Source organism: Saimiri boliviensis, chromosome 4 (assembly GCF_048565385.1).
Source record: "Saimiri boliviensis isolate mSaiBol1 chromosome 4, mSaiBol1.pri, whole genome shotgun sequence".
In the NCBI taxonomy this organism is placed as follows: domain Eukaryota; kingdom Metazoa; phylum Chordata; class Mammalia; order Primates; family Cebidae; genus Saimiri; species Saimiri boliviensis.
In genome coordinates this window covers 77,914,068-77,933,344 of record NC_133452.1, presented here as the reverse complement: position 1 = coordinate 77,933,344, position 19,277 = coordinate 77,914,068, and the positions used below count along the sequence as shown (strand labels likewise).

Here is a 19,277-nt window from a genome sequence, read left to right as displayed (position 1 = left end):
GCTTAGCCAAATAGAATCTCAAACCAGGGCATATACACCTAAAATATTTGTGAATAACTCATGTGTGGGAAAGCCTCCATCAATGAATCTCAAATAGTTCATTTTTCTGAAAGCATACTGTTTTTCTTATGTGGAGGGGCCAAAATGTATACACAATGATTTAGATAGGAGGAAAACATAAGAAAAACTTGATTTTCTTTTCTGATGCTCCTTTTCTTTTGAGCTCCTGAAAATGGTGGAAAAAGCTTACATTTGTAAAGAGATCTTGGTTTTATAATTTGGGTAAATAGTTGATTTAAAATTCAGACTCTGTCACTGCTGTTTCTCCCCTTTCAAAGGGTCTACTGTCCTTTCCAAGAAGGGCACCAGGTGAAAGAGAAGATGGGCACAGCCTAACGCCCATGGGCTGAAGACTTTGGCCTGCTTGGTGTCCTCTGTGTGGTCCCTGGATAACCCTTTTGACTTACCTAGTCACTGACATCTGGTGAGTGTGGCTTGTCCTGCCTGGCCTGTCTGTGTGCTGTGTGGTAGCTGCTGCCGCTACTAGAAATGTTTCCACCACCTGCAATCAGGACTGGCAAGGTAATTTGGGAGACCCAGTGCAAAATGAAAATGTGAGACCCTTTGTTCAAAAATTAAGAATTTCCAGATGGCTACAGTAGAGCATGGGGCTCTTTTGAGCACAGGGTTCTTTTACAATCAAGCACAGGGCTCTTCTGTGCACAGGGTTCTTTTACAATTCTCTGCTATACTCACTCCCCAGAGTAACTCCACCATAACTGACCTGGCAAGGAGACAGGGTGGAGTAACTCCACTATAACTGACCTGGCAAGGAGACCACTCTAAGTCCTTAGGAGATCAGGGAGAGAGAGAAACTTATTGGAAGAAGACAGATTTTTTTTTTTTTTTTCAAATGAGGTGGGCCAAAGCATGGATACACGTTAATGAGTCTTGTCCTTGACATATACTTTGTCACTGAATTCTTGCTAAACTTGTCAGTGGATGCTCTAAACCAAGTACTCTGTAATTTGCTTTCTCTTTTTGCAAAGGTCAGTATCCTCTTATTTAGGTGGCTGTTTTCTCCATGTTGTGGAAACAAAAGATTTTAAAGTCCTTTATAGGAAAGAGTTTCATCCTTTTGTATTTTAGCTGGACATAGATCTTCCTCCTTTGAGTGTCCTGGCCTTTTCGTGTTAACACCATTAAAACTCCTCCCTCTGCAGTCACCCCGCCACATGCCCTAAATTTAGAAAATTTGTCTTAAAACACCAAGCTTTAATATTTTACATTGTTTTTGTGCTGTGTCTTCAGTGAGGTGTGGGAAGCATTTCTTTGGGATGGAAATAATATTTTGTTGTATAAGGGCAAGTATATTAAAGACAATTTATTAAGTATTCAGAATACAAGTGAATCCTTTTACTGGGGATGGACCCATATTACTTTCAAAAAGAGGAAATACATTTATGATTTAACTCCATAAGAGCATAATAAAACCTATATATGCCTCTTACATTGTGTAGATATATACATAGGGAGTTGAAATAAGATTAAAATATTTTGACAGAAAACTGGGTGGCAATTTACCATAACATTGGCTGCCACTTTTTTTTTTTTTAATTCAAAGGGCTAATCAGTCACAAATTACATATTGTTATGCTAACAGTATCTTATCCAGTGACTAAAATTCAGTGTCAATTTAGAACATCTTTGTTTTGCAGTTCACTATTTACTTGGAACAGAGCGCAATGGGAAAAAAAAGTCTGTGGAGCTCCACACTGTAGTAATTCCTACAATTACTGACACAAGGGTAAAATAAGGTGGCCAGCTACTCTGATTTGTCAGCAGCTAACAACAGCTCCTTAATACCACAACTCAAGTGCATGCATTCTATGCAGATGCAGCTGACTGTGATATTTCTGGGAAGAAAAGTGTTCTATCCAACAGACGTATTTATTATTTGGAAAAATGTGCTAATGTATAGCTGAAAGATCCTGCAAGGGGTTGAGCATGTCAAAATAAATGGGTGGCAGCTCTAAACAAGGTTCTAGACTCTGGAATTCTTATAAAGCTTTAGTATTAATGATACACTACCTTCATAAAAATATGTTGGAGAGTGTCTTTATTTTTTTGTACCCTGGAAGTTTGCATTAGATTGGGATCACCTGCTCCTTAGATCTTTAGTTGAACGTCCTATAAAAATGTTTGAATTTGTTAGTTATTTGTGGGTAGCCTCTAAATTATAAATTTAAAAAATAATCATAGTTATATTCAGTTTTTCTATATAATTTCAGATAATTTTTGATGAGTTATATTTTTCTAGGGATTTGTTTTGTGTAAACTTTCAATTTCATTGACATAGTTTAAAAATATCTTTTGAATTTAGGTATGTTTTAATTTTCATTCCCGATATTTACTTATGTCTAATTTTTTTCTTGCTCAAAATTGACAGAGCTTTATTTTAATAATTATTCTTTTCAAAGAACCACCTTTTCTCCCTGTTGATCCTTTCTGTTCTCTTTGCCTTTTTTTAAATTGATTTCTGCACTCAGTTTTATTATTTTCTTGAAACTATATCCTTTGGACTTATGCTGTTCCCTTTTTAGCTGCTAAAAGTTATGCATTTCTTTCCACCTACAGTCATCACAAATTTTGATACAGAGTATGTTCATAATCATCCAGCTCTAAGCATTTCTAATTTCCACTGTTATTTAATTTTGGGGACTAAATGCATGAGACTTTTGAAAGTTATTGCTTGTTATTGATTTTTTTAAAAGCCAGGTTTATTGAAGCATAATTTACATACAGTAAAATTTACCAATTTTTAATGTTTAGTTTGATGAGTTTTGACAAATATATGCAGTCATGAATCCACTACCAAAATCAAATACAGAATATTTCCATCACACTACAAAATTCCCTTGTGTCACTTTGTGATCAATCTCCTACTCCATCTCCCAGCCTCTGGCAACAACTGATCTGATTTCTTTCCCTCAGGTTTTGCCTTGTTATTGATTTTAATTTAGTTGCACTGTGGACAGGGAACATGGACTTTATAATAATGATTCTTTGATATTTAATGAGATTTGCTTTTGGCCCATTATGTGGTTAATTATCATAAAGTCTCTTTAGTTTTCAATTGCTCTATGCAGAGTTCTATATAGGTTAGATAAAACTAACTTGTTTTAGAGTGTTTTGCAATATTCTATTTTCTTACTCATTTTCTACCTGTTTTGTTTATCAATTTCTGAAAGGAGTATTAATATCTGAAAATCTCCCACTATCGTGGTAAATTTGCCCATTTCTTCTTGCAGTGTTGTTAGTTTTTAGCCTTATGCATGTTGATGTTAAGTTCTTAGAAGTTTGGAGTTAATAACTTTTCCTGGAATTTTATTTTAAATGTTTCTGAGTCCTTACGTTTTATTTGTTTTGTATACAAAGCCTAGAGTTGTTTATTTTTGAACCCAATTTAACAATTTCTGCCATTTAACTGAAGTTTAGACCCTTTACATTTATTGTTATTACTTATACTTTCGATTTGTCTCCCTTACTTGACTTTTTGCTTTAAATTTTATATTTTTTCCTCTTTCTGCCTACTTTTGAATTATCTGAGACTTTTTTCATTTGTTTTATTCCATACCCCCACCTGTGTTGGGAGCTATATACACCATTGTTAATCTTTTTGTGATAATCTTTTTAATATGCCTAGTTAATTTAACAAAGTCTAAATTGAGTATCACTACCTTCTTCTTGAACAATAAAATAACTTCAGAATTTTTTAAACGTAATTTTACCACTCCTGTTATCTATATTGCTGTTATCCAGTATCTTAAGTTCTACCCCATTTTTATATTCTCCAAATTAATTATTTTACATAGTCTGCTTAGACTTATTCACATATTTGCTAGATTCTTCATTGCTGGCTTCTTCTAGCCTCTCAATCTTTGCCCCTAACATCATGTTTTTTCTTCTTGAAGTATTTCCTTTATAAATTCTTTTAATGATATTCTGTTGCTGGTCAACTCTCTTAATTTGCTCTTGTTCTTTGAATCTGTATATACAACTCTTGGCAGACAGTTATTTTCTTCGGATGCTTGATGCTATTACATCTCTACCTTTTGTCTTCCACTGTTGTCATTAACTCTTAGGATTCATTAATCTACAGGATTAGTTTTGGAGCATTCTCAGTCATAATTTCCATAAATATTGCCTCATTTCCATTCTTATTATTCTCTTCTAGAAATCCTATTTGACATATCAGAGTAATTCATTTTATCTTTTGTGTTTCTTATTTTTCATTATTTCCATCTGTTTGTGTTGCATTTGGGACAATTTCCATAGGCTTGTCTTCCAAGTAATGCCTACCTTTTAATTGTATAGGTCTTCAAAGATCCAGACTTTATCTCAAGGTTCTTAGTTCCCAATTTGAAAGCCCAGTGCTTAGGTTTTGTTACCCTAGAGGTTGTTGTTAAAAGCAAGTCATTAGATTAGGAATAGGAGCAAATGCCTGAAGGAGCCAAACCTCACATCAGGTTATTATGCTGGTTTTCAATTTTTTTTTTTTCAGTTTGTGAGCATTTCCTTTTTATTTTTATCATCTCAGCTACACATTTCAAAAGGTAATGGTTGTATCTCATCCAATATTCCTGGGTGTTTCATGCAGAAAGAATTACTTTTTGGTATATCTATCTCCTATATTGCTAGAATTGGAAGTCTAGAGTGCATTCTTTACTGGGTTTCCTTTTTACATAGTCAGATTTTAATAAATATGTATCTTGGCTTCTCATATTTTTGTGACGTGCAAGAATACAAAGCATTCTACAACGCTGCTGTCTTGTAATCATTTACTCATTTTTCCACCAAGTCTTTTGAGCTATGTATTTTTTCTTAATTTCTTAATTTAAAATTTTTTAATGGCACCCTTTACTAACAAGCTCAAAGTCAGATGTGGGCTTTCTTAGATGCCAAATAGCTGGAGACAGAATCAGAAGAATGTATATATGGCCATTATCACATCAGCTGAGGGTCTATTTTTACTATTATTAATATTGAGCTTGATATTAGAAGTAGGTAAGTTATGATGCCTGTAAATATTCCCTTAAATGGAAATGAATAGATGGGTGTTTCTGATTAGGGACATAAGCCTCCAAGTGTAAAAGAACTATGTTACAATGCAAAATTAAGCTTTATGAAACTGACAAGTCCCTACCTTGCTTGGAGAGTATCACTGGTCGCTATACACCACTTTTTGAGACTAGGGACAGGCCTTGGGAAACTGAGGAGACAGTGTGGCTGCTACTTCTCTGTGTGATCCCCTCATTTCAGGTAAGTTTCTGTATCTTTTTTTTTTCCTTAAAGTGTTTGTAGTCCCTTTCTGCCAAGCCAAGCTCACCTCAAATGGCACATTACCCTTATTTCATATTATAGGCTCCATTTCTCACAATGCTGTGCATTTACAATACAGATTTATAATTGTTGAAATATGCATCTGTTTAGAAAAGACTTCAACTAGACTGTAATCTCTTTGAGGATAACGTTTTTTTCTTTCATAACTTGTATCTTTTATAACTTGTGTTACACTGCTTTGGCAGGTGTGCCATACAGCCAGTCCTTCATATAATGTTGTTTCATTCAGGATCATTTTATTATAACATTGATGAGAAAAAAAAATTTCCAGCTGTGGTCACTATCTGTGTGGCATCTGCACATGCTCTCCCTATGTCTGCATGGGTTTTTCTCCAGACACTCTGGTTTCCTCCCACATCCCAAAGATGTGCACATTAGGTGAATTGGTGTATCTAAATTGTTCCAGCCTGGGAAGTGTGGGTGTACGTGTGAGTGTGTCCTGTGATGGGATGTCATCCTGGACAGGTTGGGTTCCTGCCTTGCACCTTGAGCTGCTGGGACAGGCTCCAGCCACCTGTGGTCCCGAATTGGAATAACTGTTTAAATAATTATCTTACTTGCTTTTATGAGTCTTTCTTACACGTGCTTGACTCTCGTTTATATCAATTAGACTATGGCAAAGTGTTTTTTTTAACTGTAATTTTGCTAAAGTAACAGTTTCCAAAAACCTATTGTACATACTTTTGAGCAAATGAATGAATACCTACCTTTTTCGGTACATCTTGGGTGATTTATCATAGAAATTCATATCTAGAGACTATTTTAAAAGTGAATTTTATATGCCTAAATGAAACTGTCTTAGTCTTAATGGCCTATCATTTCAAACAGTTTTAGTACTTAGCAACCGTTTAATGTATGGATTATTGACCTATTCACTCATATCACAGATGCTTTGAGCTGTCCAAGTCTGCCAACAGAAATCTGTTTTACACACTTCAAGATAAATGACTTAGTAGTCTTTAATGGTTGCTGTTATGGATGACTGTGCCCTTAATTGATAGCTTAGCAGATTAACAGCTCACTGGATGGATTATTTCACTCCTCCATGCATTCTAGAGCATAATGTATCTCTAAAATAGTTCAAGCCATGTCAAATAAACATTTGCTGAATGTTCACCATGTACAAAACACTGTCTAGGTACTAGGGTTGGGGTGAGGTGGAGATGGGAATCAACTTTAAAATACACAGCTACCACCATAGCAGAACACATACAATAACAATGTCAAAATCAATTGCAGGCATCTACAATTCATGCTTTTTATGAAAATAGGCCAGTTCTATATCAATGGAGCACCAATACAAAATAGTATCAATATTGTTACTCTTAAGAATTTCTAAAATTGGTATGCAGTGAGTATTTGCATAGGTACATTTGATTGTGCTATGGTGTTCTATTGAATATCATTGTTTATGAAACATGAAATTGAAAGAAACACTAATAGCATTTGCATAGTTAAGAGATGTGTAAACAGCAAGAACAGCAGTGCAAATTATGGCCATGGTTAAAACAAACGGATGAGTGCCGAATATTGCCCTATGTATATTTTCTCCCTAGCTAGTGATACCAAATCTAAAGAAAGATTTCTTGGAAAAGAGGAGTACTCCTGTCTGCTCATGAGACGATGTGAATAATGGTGAGGAATATGGGCATTATCATCAAACAAACCTTATTTTAAATCTCCAGTTTTTCAGTTACTAGCAGTGTGAAACTGGGCAAGTTATTGAACCTTTCTACAGTTTTATCATTTATCAAGTGGGTATAATACCTCTTTTGCCATGGAATTACTTTACCAGGTAGATATAAGGGTCTGGTCCATAGCACATTCAAAGTGTTCAATAAGTAGTAACACTTATTATTCTAGTCCCAAATTTGTATGTCGACTATAACTGTAAAAGTCTAATAATGCCATTTACTGTTAAAGAGAAAGTATCTGAAGTAAGACTACATGACTGAGAGTGAATGTGAACCCTGAAGACAAAGTGAACTTGGGGCGCAGCGAGGAAGTTGGATTGAGAAGGGAAACCGTACGGATGGTGAGCTGGTGAAAACAAGAGACAGAAAACGGTGGTTGCAGAAACTCAATGTTGGTAACTGTAGAAAGGAGTCTTGTGGTTTCCCCATTGAACTTAGAGGAATGCTCATTAAATCCACTTTAAATGAGAGAAAAACATGACCAGAAATGATATAGGAGTTTGGTCTTTTGAGCCTATTTCCTATAGAAATAATTACAATTGCATTTTAATATCTGAAAAACATCTCAGAGTAGAAAGGTGATGTAATTGTAAATGAGAAGGACGATAGATGTAAAATTTCTGAAAAAATAAATATTATACAAGTATGTCATATAATTATTGTCCTTCCTTGCATCTCTGTGCATAATCTTTTTTTTTTTTTTTTTTTAATTTTTGTGTCCCAATCAAGACTCAGTTTTCTTAACTTTTTGGCTTCCTGAATGTTACTGCAATTTACTGCAAGGTCAGAGGGCACAGAAATTCAGGTGGTGCAGGAAGTGAAGTGAGAAAAGGCTTTATTTTCTCATTAATGTACTTTACTTAAATGAAAATGCTTGATAAATACAAATAAATCTTGGAGCAAGAGTAGACAGAATGATAAAAACAAGTTTTCTTCATGCCTGTTAAGGTGTCTTATTTTTTCTTTTCTTTTCTTTCTTTTTTTTTTTAGATAGAGGCTTGCTCTGTCACCCAGGCTGGAGTGCAATGATGTGTTCTTGGCTCACTGCAACCTCTACCTCCCAGGTTCAAGCAATTCTCCTGCCTCAGCCTTCTGAGTAGCTGGGATTACAGGCACGTGCCACCACGCCCTGCTAATTTTTGCATTTTTTTTTTAGTAGAGGCGGGGTTTTGCCACGTCAGCCAGGCTTGTCTCAAACTCCTGACTGCAGGTGATTTGCCCACCTTGGCCTCCCAAAATACTGGGATTACAGGCATGAGCCACCGCACCCAGCCCTTCTTTTGAGTGTTACAGAAGAACCTACTGATGGGCTGCAGGCTTCAGTGCCCACAAAAGCCAGAGCTGCTCAGCCCAAGTTGGCTCCAGTCGTCAGCTTACATTTCCCATTTGGCAGGATAGTCTTGTGATTCATTGCCAGTAGCCTCCCTGTGGAGAGATGGTTAATGAAGTTTGAAGTTGCATTTAAATTTTCTTTTCAAAAATCTTTTCTTTCCTTGGAGATGAAAGTGAAGAGTTTCCAGACAAGCTTAGCTGGAGTGCATTCCACTTCTCTGAAGTTTAAGAATGGCACAGGCAATGTGAGTAGGAATGTGGGGACTGTGTCTGATTTGACTGGGTGGGACTGCCCAAACATTACTGCTGAGATGTTTCTTGGGCAGGTACCAATTTGCCTCAGGCATTTAGAGGGCTTACTTCTTCAGTTGGATCGGCCCATTATCTCCTCAGGGCATAAGCCTACCTTCCATCAGGGCTAATGTGAAGGGCATACTTACTGAGTCATGAGCATACAGACATGGGCGGTGGGGGCGGGGAGAGAGCGAGAGAGCGAGAGAGAGAACGAGAACGAACTATGGCTGTCCAAAGGAGTCGGCTGGGAGTGGGAGGAGGCTCTTCTGGCATGAGAGCAGACATGTTCTTTCCAGGAAGAATGCATTTCTTGAAATTTCTATTCCTATCTGTAGAAACAAATTTAGGAGAACTTCCAGACTGTGGCATGCCAAATGTAGAGCATGCAAGTTTTCACCTGGCCCACAGGTCTCAGCAGGTCGAGACAGATTCTCATATTGCCAGGAAAGCAGGAAGCAAAGAACAAGGACGAGGAAGATGTTATAGAACAGCTAGTCCCAGCCAAGCAAAGGAGCGAGAAAGACACAATGCATTGTGGGCACAGGCGTGCTTTGCTGCAGCAGACAGCTTCTGACCTTCAGATGTAGCGATGACTCCTCCCCAGCCCTGCAGAGAACGTAGGGATTCCAAGTTTGTGGCTAAGTAACAATTTGTCCTAGTTGGAGTTAATAAAAGCAGTTTATATAGATGCTGTTTTCAGAAAAAGTTAGAAAGATTAAAATGTGGATGAATAGGAAGGATCTGCAGCCAGATTTGGGATTGCAGTGACTTGGGCTTCATTACAGCTTAGCTGATAAACCTGATTGTATTTTCCAGGGACTTTTGCTTCAAACTTGATTTCACTGAGTCAATTAATTAACAAAGTTAACTAACATTGATTGAGCTAGTTCACTTTTCTTTTTTCTTTTCTCTTTTTTTTTTTGAGATGGAGTCTTGCTGTGTCACCCAGGCTGGAGTGCAGTGGTGTGATCTTGGCTCACTGCAAACTTTGCCTCCCGGGTTCAAGAGATTCTCCTGCCTCAGCCTCCTGGGTAGCTGGAGTACAGGTGCCTGCCACCATGCCTAGCTAATTTTTTTTTTATTTTTAGTAGAGATAGGATTTCATTACATTGGCCAGGCTGGTCTTGAACTCCTGATCTCAGGCGATCCACCTGCCTTGGCCTCCCAAAGTGCTGTGATTATAGGCGTAAGCCACCGTGCCCTGCTGCTAGTTCACTTTTCTGTAGCTGGAACACACAGTCTTCAGACTATGAGAGTAATTATGGCCAATGTCATCTTATCATGGCAACCATTAAATAACAGGTGAATGCTTTTAAAGCATAATCCCAGCCACCTACATCAGAATCATCTGGGGTGTTTGCCAAATGTCATTGTCCTAGGTCCCACTGCAGATCTGCTATCAGAATTTAATGCACACATATGTACACACACACTCAGGGGACTCTTATAAATAACAGTGTTTGAGAAGCACTGCTTTTGTTGATATTTATCAATTTTAAACTTTAGGTGGGCAATATTTGCAGAGGCAGTTTTTCTCCCCTACTTACCTTTGTACCAATTAAAGTGAAGTGCAAACACCTGGTAGTGATAAGCCTTAATCGCATGATCTCTGCAGAGGCTGGAACTAGAAAGCTTGTCCTTTCCCAGGAATTCAGACTGGAATAGTACATTTTTATTACTAACAATTAAAATAACAAGACCTTTCAAATACTAAGCGTGTCAACTATGTATCAGTAGATTAAATAATCACTTTGAATAATTCTTAAAAATATCTTTTTCACCTATACTTAATTATTGTTATTTGAGTTTAATACAGCCATAGTCTTCTATTTATATTGGTTTTTAAAAATCTGAATGGTTTTTCTGTTTTTCTTGGAATTGCGTTGTAGATCCATACCATAATAGCACATGCTACGTGTAAAGCATGAGACAGAGTGCTTATCATATGGTAGTGCGCAGAAGGTGAGTCCTGGTTTTTTTCCTTCCGCCTCTTCGTCCTTCCCCTCTAGATGGCTCCAGGAATTCGTATCAGCTGTGTGGCCACCACCTTTGTGTTTCATGATTTCCTATTTAAGCCACAGGCACTCTATTCGTCCTATTTATAACATTGGAGATAATTAGGGGTACCATTTGGTTCTTAATTAAAAGTATCTTCTTTGCCTGACTTAGCCCTTCATGTAAACTTGGAGATGTGTGCTTCCTACTGCGCTATTGCCGTCAAGATGATCAGCGGAGAAAGAGAAGGTAAATGTGGGAAATCTCCATACAGAGAGTGTACATACTCCCTTTCTCTTTTGTCTCAAATAGGGAAAAAGTAATATCCACATTTGCTCTTTGAGAAAATGAATGAAGCTATACCCTCTCATCAGTGTAATTGCAATTTTGAACAAATATTTTAACTAGACTAAGGATACCTTAATTTATCTCTTATGCTGACTTTATTGCTGCCCCAGATTAAATCTCTGCCCTTGGATCAATTACCTAGAATCTTCTAATAGAGCTGTTCTGATGACAAGGTTTGGGAGAGAGCATTATCCATTACATTTCACCTCCATGTATATAATCATATGTAATGATCACATAGGAGCCTCTCATGGGACACAGAGGGGCCATTCTTCTTTGCTGGGACAATCCTTCCTTATCTTAGCAATGATAGTACATTTTACTCTCTTCACCATTATTATACAAACACTCATGAAAGTTACCATTTATTTTTAGGGATCATTTTGAAGTGTCCCTGAATTACAACTTTAAATCCAGAATATAGGTCACTAGACTGCTGTCTATGCAGCTATATCTATATAGCTGTATTAACATCTGTATCTATATGATAAATAGTTTTAGACTCATTTCTAGTGCTTCTTTTAAATCTTAATTTTTTGGAGATCACAAGTCTTGAAGCATATCCGTCTCTATCACTTGCAGCCTTTACTTTCCTTGATCTCTATTTATGTATTAGAAAATACTATTAAACTAGATGTGACAGGACAAACTATAGTAATTTGCTTTTTCTGTTCATTACAAATTGACTTCTGGGTTACCTTAATACTACTAGTTTCTTTTCATCAGTTTAAGCTGTGCTGGAATTTTAAATAAAAAACGTCAGTTTAATTTCCAGTGCTATTTGTTGTGAAAACAAAACCGACACAGAAAAGTTGGGAATCTCTGAGGTCTTTATATTCTGTTTGAATCTGAAGTTACAATTTGTAGCAAGTATGGCTTTTAAAATTAATTTAGAGCCAGGCATGGTGGCTTACACCTGTAACTGTAGAAATTTGGGAGTCTAAGGAGTTCGAGAGCAGCCTGGGCAACACAGCAAGATCCTGTCTCTGTGAAAATTTAAAATTTAGACAGAATGTTTGAATGTGCTTGTAGTCTCAGCTACTCTGGAGGTTGTGTTGGGAGGATCACTTGAGCCCAGGAGGTTAAGGCTGCGGTGAGCTATGGTTGCACCACTGCACTCCAGCCTGGGTGACAGAGTGACACGCTTTCTCTAAATAAATAAATACATAAATAAATAAAATTAATTTTGAAACAAAGATTAATGAAGAAATTAAAGAAACATAGTGGAAGAGACACAGAACATTGAAATAATTCTGATGCTGATGTCAATTTGTACTAACCATGGGGTTCTAGATTTTTACCAGAAACTGATTATGGTGCAAAATCACAAAGCTCAGAAGTTGGGTATGGAGCTAGTAGAGGTTGATACTTATAGAACATGTCTAAATGGCAGATTTCCTGAATTTCAGTTTCATTAGGATGGTTATTTCTAAAAACTGCTACACTCGAGGTTAATAATGAGTTGGTAGAAACCTTCTGAGAGGACTAAATCTGTTTGCCATTTATGCTTGGTACAAAGTGCTTATATCAGAGTAACACTGGAGTGATGTCATCCCCAGGGAGTGGGATTCTTGGTCTAGGGGTGGCCAGAGTGTGTCCAGGGAAGATAAATCAATCAGAAGAGGAAGGATGGAGAAGGAGGAGGATGCAAATACTATTTGAATGGAAATTTAAAATAATATTTATTCAAAAGTAAATTGAGTAAATAGTAATGGATATACAAGTCTGTAATAGGGACTTTTCACTAATGAATTTATTACTCCTTTTCTTCTACTACTGTTGACAATCATAAGAGTTTTTCCTTATGATAATCTCGAATCTTCAAAAAATATATTCAAAATCCTCTTGGCTTTAGCTCAATCCACAATTTGTGTGTTTCTCCCCGACTCTTGTTCTAAACTTCATTTTTTTGTTTGTTTGTTCACTGAAATCTGAAACTCGTGAAGTGACTACATCATTTAAGCTCATTATCTCCCAACTGCTTGATCCAGTATTGGGCATGTAGCTAGTTAGTTGTTGAAATTGTTAAATCATTTTGTTTTGAAAGGTAAAATAAGTCTTGTTGGAATACTGCCCATCTTTCAATGCACTGCTGGGATGTCTTGACCTCTCTCTTCAGTGAGAACTCTGAGGTTTGTTGTTCTGTATATATGGAATTCTATACATGGCTCTCTCACACAGACAGACTAGCTCCCTTCTTACCTTGTGTCTCTATCACAGCCTGGCCAGTCCTACTCAATGAGTAGAAATGAGGGAAAGATTAAATAAAGATTGGAAACCATGAAAAGAGCTCATGAGTCACTCATCTGGCTCTTCTCAGTGCCCTCCCTTTATTGTGGATATTTAGGGATGCTTCTCCTCAAGGGGACTGCCAACATCTTACTGTGGTTCAAGTGTTTCTTAACATTTTATGTAGGATTAATCCAGATATTAAGACTATTCTCTAGAGTGTAATGGTGTTGGGCTTATTTCATCTAACCCTGGAAGAAGGGCTCATTTGGTAATAAATAACCTTGATAGAGGAGAGCTGAGAGTTGAATCTAGAGTATGTTGTATCCATTCCAGGCCAAATTGTTTTCCTAAAGTAGGGGAAATGTCGTATGGGGGATAAAGTGTCCTCTCAAGTGTTCTCACCTCTAGTAGGAAAAATTCAATTTCCTTGAAAGATACGTCACCACTTTTCCCTTCCTGCAACTTTAATCTCTCTATCACAGTGGAAACAGAGCTGAGGATCAAAGATGCAATACAAATTACTGGGTCATGTTTTGAACCCTACTTGTGTGGTCATCAGAATGTGTAGGAGCAGGAGGTAGCCTGCGGCAGATGGAGAGCTGTGGGAGTGTCGGGGGAACAGCAGGGAAGGCTGGTGAAATTATCTGAACACAAAATGGTGATTTTGATACTGTGTTCTGCCACCAAGCACAAGGTTATTAGCTGTAAAAAATCAATTTTCTTTGATAGTGTCTTTATGTCCCCTACCTTTTCTCTGAAATTTAGGTGATGACTGAAGTAACTTCAGACGCTATATTGCATAGCACATTATGTGTTTGTTGCATTTAGCTGCTCTGCACATTATAAAATCAATAGAATACAATGCTGAAGCCAAATTTCAAAATGGATACTGTATTTTTCCTATCTCCCTTATAATTTCAATCAGATAAGGTTTTTGTTTCTTGTCCAAAGCTGTTTGGTGAACATTCAGTTTCTTGAAAAAAGCTAAATATAGTATGTGGATATGCTCCAATCTAATCACCACATATTTATTTAACTCCTAATATACATAAAGTACATACACGTCAATGTGAGAGAAACACATCTTGTATTAGACACAGCTCTCACCTTTCCTCTTTCATGGAATTTACTCTGTGTTGCAATGTTTTTATTCTTTTTTCAATATGTGAGCTTATCTTTGTTTGATAAAGGTAATGTATTACCAACCCAACTGGAAGCAAGAAAAAATATATTGTCCTTAATTCTTCGTGCTAACACAAGACTACTAAGATTGTTTCCTTCCAGTCTTTTTTTCTGGGCTTTATGGACTTTCTCCTTTAGTTGTTACAATGTACATATACACATATAGCTTCTTTACGTAAACATTGTTCATTTTACTACAACATCATCAACATCTTAATTGTGACCAGTCATAATACGCTGAAGAATAGATGAGGAACATTTGTTTGAAGAGTCCTTTGTTTTTATAGCTTCAGCAGCAGCATGCAACAATGAAGAGAGCCTGGGCTTTGCCTGGAAATTGGCCTTAAATGCGGGCTCAACCACTTTTTTGCTCCATGGTCAAAGGTAGATTGTTTCTCCTCACTGAGTCTCAGTTTTCGTGTATGTGAAATCTGTCATGTGTTTAGTGAATAATGTGATCTGGAAATGGTAGTTCTCATCATTTAGGCTCTTTCCAGTTTTTACCCTTATAAATAAATAATGTAATGCAGATGATCTTTGGACGTGTAATACTTCCAGATTTTCTGTTATTTTCTTTGACTAGGACTCCAGAGTGAAACTTCTGGGTGGTTCTGATGAAAGGTTCTTGACTCGCTCTACCATGTTGCTTTCCAAAAGAATTTACTAATTTAAATCATACCATCAAGGTTTGAAAGAAACTAGTCTCATTTTATGCTTTTCAGTTAAACTTGACCGTCATCTTTCTATGTTCCTGCAAATGCAAGTAGGATTTGATTATAATATTCAACCTTCTCAGTCAGGAATATCATATACCTGCTCACTTATAATATTTTCTATTTCTATAAACTTTTATATTTTTTCACATAACCCATTTTTCTCATTCAGAACATTCATAAGTTTTATGTTTATTATTGCTACTGGGAATATTCATGAATCATAATAATTATAGATAATATAACTATAGATAATTGTATGATATATATTTTTGACTTTCTTTAATATTCTTATCTATTGTGTCTACTTCCACATTATTCTTTACCAGCCAGAATTTCTAAATCAACATAAGTAATAATAGCGATAACAGGCATCCTTTTTTAATTTGAATGTAAAAGGAATACCTCTAGGACAACATTTTCATAACTGTGTTCTGAAGGACCAGTGCTTTGAGCCAAAACAGTTGCATTGCATTGAGATTTGAAATTCACACCACTGTCTTAATGTTTTCAAGAAGTCCTGCTATCAGAAATATGTTTAACTTTGTTCAACTCTGCATTTTCCACACGTGTTTGAACAAGGGATCACTACATTATTTTTGAAAAAAAAGCTGCACATATTAACATTTTGGAGGACAGTGCTCTGAGGAACTCCCATTTGGAATAAAAATACTATATATTCCCATAAAATATAATGCTCGGACTACTTTGGATAATATTTTTTTAACAGTGCCAAGGAGGTAGCCATTTATTTCTCTTTTAAAAATGTTATTAAAAGGAACGAGTACTAAGTGTCTTTTAAACATCTATTGAACAATTTAGTTTTTGTTATTTAGTCTATTAATATACGATATTAAAAAGTTCCTCAATATTGAACCCTCTTTGAAATTCTGTCATAAAACCTACTTGGGATTTTAAAAATATATAATTTTAAATGGTATAATTTAAAAAATATACTTTGGATTGTCTTTGCTAAAACTTTATAGTACTTGAGATTTTCACATCTATAATCATAAGTGAAATTGGCCTATGATTTTCATTTTTGCATCAACTTTGTTAGGTTTTTCTGTCAGTTGTTTATATTTGTTCCATTGGATGATGGAGCATTTTCTTTCATTTTGTTCAATACGATAACTATATCCAACAGGAGAATTCTTTGTGCTTTGAAGGTCTGGTCTGGAATAATTGCCTGGTTAATAGGCCGAGGGTGTGATAGGGGATATTCTTTAATAACTCTATTAATAATTTCCTTAGTATTGCTTTTGTAAAGTTTTCTTGTTTTATTAAATCAATTTTGATAATCTGTTTTTTTCCCAGAAAATTGTCTATTTTGGTGAGATTACCAAATTTTCTTATAATTATCCATAGTAAACTTTATATTTTGTAAATATTTTCTGCAACTGTATTTTATATTGTCCCTTTTTCTAATTATGCTGTTTCTGCCTCTCTTTTATAAGAGCTACTGTTTGAATTTATTAACTCCAAAATTTTTCTCTAAACTTTTGGTTTTATTATTGTGACCTTTCTATTTTCTGAAGCCATTTGTTTTTTTCTAAATATTGATTTTCTAAGATATTAATTTGATTTTTTTCTCTCTCTTTGGCTTTTTAAGCAATAAATATATTTGGCCATAAATTTGCCTATAAGTAAATCTATGAAATTCAGAAAGTTTAATATATTTTCTCATTTTTGTTATATCTAAAGAACCTTTTGTCACTCTACTAGCTAGACTATTGAAGATCTCGAGAAAAATCTTCTAAATGAATCTGAGACTTGTGGCTTTGTTATGCATGACTATTTCTTTCTAATTTTATCTGCTAGGTCTATTAGTCTCAGATGACTGTTGAGAAGCAAGATAAGCTGAAATCACTGAACCCCTTGTAAAAGTTTAGCATCTTATTTGCTCAGAGAGAAGAGAATAGATGTGACCTTCAAAGTGTCTGTTTAAAGCCACTTTACATTTAGTTAGCAAATATTAATGCAATTAGTACATGCTAAGCATCACTTTAAGCATTTTATGAATATTAATCCAATTAATCATTTAATCTTGTGAGATAGGTATTATTTCCCCCTTTACAGATTGGGAGACCAGGACAGAGAGGTTAGTGCAAATCAAGACTTGAACCCAGTGGGTCTGGCTTCAGAGTCTGGTCTGAAGCATTGTGTTAAGCTGCTTTCTGTTTTAAAATCCTGCTTGCTTCTTCCTATGATGCAAATGTGTCCATAAATAAGTTGAAGGAAAATCTCTCCCTTTATACTCCGATTAAGATTTTAGACAAGGTTATGACTATGTGTAACTATAGACTTTGATACCTGTGCCAGGAAAGTAATAAATGGGGTCTTATTTCACTATTGGCTGAAATCGCGTCCTAATCATCTCCCTGTGAGTCTTGGTCATAGGCGACAGGCAAAATCTATTTGGGTCCACCCCCATCTCCAGTCTTAACAGCTGCAGAATCCAGAATGTCTAGATTATCAAAATCTCCCATCACTGGGACACAAGAAAGATGAGTGATATCAAGACAGTACTTAGCATTATATTAGGTAGAAAATAAAAAAAGAAGAAACACTGCTGTCTGTTTTTCAATATTCTGTAGTTTCTGTCTTACACTGATCAAAAGAATCAAAGCAAATTGTGACCCAGGAGAGCAGGTGGCCCCAGGTTTTGGAGGTCTGAGTCCAGGAAACACCCAAGTGGCTCAGGAGCACTGGATCCAGTGCTTCTGGTCTTAGATCACTGAGTAGAGTATCCCCATGAACAGTTACCTCCCAGGGAGTCAGCAGCTGCAATTTAGAGGGTCTGCTTTTACAGTTGTGAAAAACGGAGTATTCAGGTTTATGTTTAAAGAGCTACTTGCTTTCTCTGATCCCAGGGCAACAAAGTACACAGGGAACATGTCTCCTATCTATCTTTACATTATTCAGTATCAGCTGCTCTTGAGGAAATAGTTTATTTCAATATGGTCTTTCTTAGCACCTTATAGCATATATTCTGTCCATGCCAAATACAGCCTTCAAATTCTGTAATAAATACACAGAAAATTATTTTTGTTTGTATAGATTGATTTCCTTATTGACCTAATTGTTTTTAAGAGGATCATTCTAAATTATTTTTTAATGAGTAGGGTTTTAGGTTGAACATATTATTTGTAGTTTTAATGTGTTTTGTTAAAGACCGTATTCTATTTTTTTCTCTTTGTGTTTCTTTGTGTACAGCTTTCATTTTTAGTGTGAGTGTTTGATTTAGGAAGCCCATATAGTTATTTTATTTTATTTTTTTACTATGAATGGGGCAGTGATACAAACTAACACCAATCACACCCAATGGCAATGTATAACATACCTGACATGCTCACTGTTTAGTATTTAGCTAGTAAATTTTTTGCATCAATTACTAAGCTGATATGAGCATACAACCAAGAATCGGGGCACATAGTCTTTTCCCAAAGTAGTTTCAGTTTTTAGTAGATGATTTAATTTCAGGATGTATCTAACAGAAACATCACCTAGTTACACATCAGTTGTAACAACGTAGGTCATATTTCATCATATAAGCATCATATACTAGTATAGATCATATCACAATTTTTGTGATCTTTTTGGTATCTTCTTAATTATCCTCAATCATTGAAAACCATTTATCTATTTCCCTTGCATCCTTTGGTTCTTCATACTAGAGTATTCTGGTATGATAGACTAGAATGGGCAAATGATTGCCCTGATTCTTCTGGTCAAGGATAAGCCCAAATGTGGTCCCAGAAACACTTGTGTACAAGTATACCTACAGCCCTAGAACAGAGGTTCTGAAACATCACCAGGTGGTAGAATCCACTGGAGGATTTTTGGAACACTGATCATTAGGCTCCACCCTCAGAGTTTCTTATCCTGCAGATATTGATGGGACCCAATAATTTTTATTTAACAAGTTACCAGGAGATTCTAACTCTGCTGGTCCCAGGCCACAGTTTGAGAACCACTGCTCTAGAATCCTGTAAGAAATTTACAGAACGCTTGTTACTATACAAAGGTGTGTTGCCAAACTTGGCAAGTCCCAAATGGTCTCAATCTACTGATCTTGACTGTA

At 36.1% G+C, this 19,277-nt stretch overlaps 1 long non-coding RNA gene across 1 annotated transcript in view; it reads left to right on the top strand.

The window, feature by feature from the left end:
• Positions 1–350: 350 nt before the first annotated feature.
• Positions 351–19,277, top strand: part of LOC141584141 (uncharacterized) — a 258,472-nt gene continuing 239,545 nt past the window's right edge. The window contains exon 1 of the long non-coding RNA XR_012517083.1: positions 351–484. This is a non-coding gene — a long non-coding RNA (uncharacterized LOC141584141). The remainder of the gene's footprint in view (positions 485–19,277) is intronic.